This window comes from Lipotes vexillifer, unplaced genomic scaffold, assembly GCF_000442215.2.
Source record: "Lipotes vexillifer unplaced genomic scaffold, Lipotes_vexillifer_v1.1 scaffold1258, whole genome shotgun sequence".
NCBI lineage: Eukaryota > Metazoa > Chordata > Mammalia > Artiodactyla > Lipotidae > Lipotes > Lipotes vexillifer.
In genome coordinates, this window is record NW_006773444.1 from 823035 (window position 1) to 827398 (window position 4364).

The following is a 4364-nucleotide window of genomic DNA, read 5'->3' on the forward strand; positions in this document are numbered from 1 at the left end:
GACCGTTAAAATCGAGGACCGATTTCCATCATTACTAATCAGGCCGAGATAATGATGCTTGAAATATGCTTTGTACCATCCTCACTTATGTAGCAAAGTTTGTGTTCTGATAAATGAGTCTTTCTTACTTGGTGATCGTGTTCCTTTGGAGCCAGGAAGTGGCCTCCAGACCCGTCTCAGCTAATGTCCTCTGACACGGCAAACAAAGAGCGCTGGCCGAGATCTGTGTGGCTGTGGACCAACTAACAACGACCACGGGAGGCTCAAGGCTGTGTTTCCTGTTGCTTCTACCCCAAGACTTAATTGAATGCATTTACTAAACTTGTGTTTTTCTCTTTCACGGAATGTGGTGGTTTAAATAAATCTCATTTAAATATTCAATAAAGTGTACAGCAGAGAAAAAAATGGAAAGGGCTCTATAAAACAGTGTTTGAAATGGAAAACAGAGCACTTTTCAAATGCTGCCTCCTACTTTAAGTTGTTTAAAGTCCAGCCAAACAAAATTATTTCTATACTTTTCCTTCAAAGTATTTGCCTTTCCTTCAAAGTGTGCAAAATCACACTGTTCCATGGGAACAGAATGATATTAATAAGAATTAAAAACGATAGCACAGGGAACTATACTCAGTATTTTGTAACAACCAATAAGGGAAAAGAATCTGAAAAAGAATATATATATATACACATATATACATGTGTATGAATATATATATATATATATATATATATATATATATTCACTTAGTTGTGTACCTGAAATTAATACAACATGGTAAATCAACTACACTTCAATAAAAACTAAACTAAAATAATGCACCCTTTGAAGAAAAAGAATTAAAAAGTAATTTAGAAGTGCCACTGATGATATGATTTCATAAAGTGTAAACTGGAGAAAGAAGATCACCCCAGACTGATGACAACTCCATGAATCTGAGACTCTCACACTTGTTGCTTCTGGTGTTAACTTGAAAGCAATGGGAATGTGTACACCAAGAAGCAAAAGCATGGCTTTAACTCTGCAGGAACTTTGGTTCATTAGCCCCGCTTTTGATAATTTGCCTTAAGAAAATAATGCTATGGGGCTTCCCTGGTGGCGCTGTGGTAGAGAGTCCGCCCGCCAATGCAGGGGACACGGGTTCGTGCCCGGGTCCGGGAGGATCCCACATGCCACGGAGCGGCTGGGCCCGTGAGCCATGGCCGCTGAGCCTGCACTCTGGAGCCTGTGCTCCGCAACGGGAGAGGCCACAACAGTGAGAGGCCCGCGTACCGCAAAAAAAAAAAAAAGAAAAAAGAAAATAATGCTATGGAAGGAAAAACATAAACACCAGCATGTTCATCATATTCATGGGGAGGTCTCTACAGCTTCCGTCAGCAGGGAGTCCCCTCAGTCACTGCATCCTATGATGACCATGTCATGTAGGTGGAAAAACAGATCGCTGCTTAAGCCGGCATGTCACGTGAAGAAATCAAGACATGCAACTCCACACAGGACGGTCATGATGATCGAAAAGTAACCTGTGTCTGTGGACAAGGGTGAGGCAGAAACCTGGGCACCATCGCCGACCAGTGTGATTTGTTGAAATGGATGGATTACGGCAAGTATTTCATACTTTTTTTTTGAAGTATGCTCATTTTGGTACAAAGCAGCTTGATTGATAAGGCAATGTCTGAAATGGGCAACATCTAAAATGATCCTTTGGTCCTCTAATGAGTACTAATTCTTTTATGAGAAGCCGTTTACATGTGTGTGATACCACGCCCAATACACATGGCATGATGTGTTTATAATTTTATTTTGTTCCTGAGTACCTAGCAATCCCTGAGATGATCCTAAACCAGTGTGTGACAATCCTAACTCCTCAAGGAGGCGCTGCAGCAAGGCCTGAGCCAGCCCTTCCCCACGCTCCTCCCACCCAGGCTCCGGCCTGAGCTGCCTGGTCTAACCATCAGTGGCCAAGCCCCAAGCTCAGGGCTTCAGACCTGCTCTCTGCCTGCCGGTCTCACCTCCCGTCAGGCCCTCTTGTGAAGTCTGGGGTCCCTACACCGCGTCCTCTGCCCCCCACCTGGCTCAGCCTGCCTGCCCGCCCCTTTCCTCCGTCTGCCTCTTGTACATGTCCCAGGTTTGTCTCAGATGCTCAGCTCCACACTCTGCTGACACACCCCACCCACCTCTCACCTGACCTTGCTCTTGACGCCCCAGTGTGGACCTGGTTCGCCAGGGCCTTGCCTGTCCAGGAGGAGAGAGTGGACACATGACAGAAGCCACCGGCCTTGGGAGTGCTGTGGAGGGATGAGCCCAGGTCCTTGGCCAGTGCTTTATCCAAGGCTGCCGAGCACCTTCGAGGCGGGGCAAGGCCAGGCCTGTGGACCACTTGGCTTCTGCAGCCGGTGCCTCTCCTGATGCGGGATAGGACCCGCCACACTCTGGATTCTGGGTGAATGGTTCATCTGGCAAAAGCCCAAACCAGTGTGATGTATGTATTATGCTTTCCAATGTACAGCTTCAGGAGGGGGAGACTTAGCAGAATTTGCTTTTCCTTCCTCACCCACCCCATCCACTTCTCCTCAAAGGGCTGCCGATGGATTACAGCTATTCCTCTCTCCCTGTAACAGCCAGCTGGAAGCACTTGGTCCCTGGGCTTGGAGGGCAGCTTCTGTGGGTGCAGCCGGAGGGCCCTCGTGCGTGCCCCTGAAGAATCACAGTTGGCCAGAAGCATTAGCACCTCTTTTTAGCTGAAAGTCAACTGCGCAGATGTTCCTTTCCCAGGCATCATTCCTCACGCCCAACACACACCCCACTCTAAGACAGACAGTTTCTTATGGACAGTTTGTTTTGGCTTAAGACCAAGGAAACGAAGGGTAAACAAGCAGCACAGGCATTCCGATACCAGCTGCGCGTTTTGGAGAAACCTCACCGGGAGCCTTCCCTCCCACGGAGGGTCACTCTGCCAAGGCCACACCCGCGGACAAGCCACTGCTGCCTAACGTCTGAGGCTCAGCCGGCCTCAAGCGGGAGTTTTCCCGGAAGTGGAGCAGCCTTAGGGGCGGGGTCTGGCGATGGCCCCACCCACTCCCATGGCAGACTAACAGCAGTCACGAGGAATCAATACCCAGGAAAACGGGTGCTTTTTCATTTAAAAAAAATTTTTATATGAGAAAGAAAAAAGCACGGGCTGATTCTGCCCCATTCCAGCACATCAAGTCATTTTTCTTTTTGATGTGGCTAGGAAAGTTTCTTTAGGTAATTTACCCAGTCGCAGAAAACAAGCAAAGTCTGAAAGGAAAAAGATGTCCTTTTCAGGTAGCAGTTCAACTGCTGACAACAACCAAACCAACCCATGCGATTTCAAAACAGTTACTTGTTAAACTAAAGGTAGGAAGCCTGGGAAAAGAGATGGCTGATGACAGTAATATGTGCTTAACTTCCCCATTCCGTGTACAAATGGTCCTGTATTTATAAAGCTTCAGAGTTCTAGAACAACAGGGTCCAACAGAAATGTAATATGAGCTACACATGTAACTTAAAATCTTCTTGTAGTCACATTAAAAAGGTAAAAAGTAAGCAAGATTATTTTTCATTAAATACTTTAATGTTAATTTTCCTTAACTTTAATTAGTATACTTTAACTCAACATGTAACCCAAATTATCATCATCATTTCCATATAATTAATATAAAAAAGTTCATTTTTTCATATGTTTGGTGCAATTGCACTCTCACAGCACATCTCAATTTGGGCTACCCATCCGGCGGGCTCAGGAGGCAAAGTTAGCTGGTGGCTACGGTACCTACAGCATAGTTCTCCAAGATCTTAATGTTTGTAAATACTCCTCTGTTGGTGCAGTTACAAAGTTTCAGGGTTCTGAAAGGTATTAAATGTTTCTAAATGCTCTTGTGGGCACAAAGTTCCTGTAGCTACAAAATTGCAGGGTTCTACAAGGCATAAACTATTTCTAAATGTTTCTGTGGTCACAAGGTTCTCATAGTTACAAAGTTTCAGGATCTAGAATATATAAAATGTTTCTAAATTGATGCTAGAGTCACAAAGTTCCTTCCTATAACTACAAAGCTGCAGAGGTCTAGAAGGTATAAAACATCTCTAAACGCTCCTTGGTCGCAGAGCTCCTCTAGTTACAAAGTTCCAGGGCTGAAAAGCCAGGACCGGAGCCCAGCTCCTCCACCCATGACCTGCACGTCCTCAGTTCCATAAGCGTCTTGAAATCATCAGCCCTGCAGGTAACCGCGGCACAGCTTCTCGCTTCCACAGCCCTCACGTCCACCACTCACGGACAGGTGGGGGCGGAGAAGGAGCTTACGGATTGCCAGGTGGAAGGTGGGCAGGCAGCGGACAATATAGGGAGACG

General features: G+C 46.1%; 1 protein-coding gene across 1 annotated transcript in view; it reads right to left on the reverse strand.

Annotated features, from left to right (window-relative positions):
* Positions 1–4364, reverse strand: part of COBL (cordon-bleu WH2 repeat protein) — a 447965-nt gene that overhangs the window by 199393 nt on the left and 244208 nt on the right. The gene's annotated exons all lie outside the window — the stretch shown is intronic.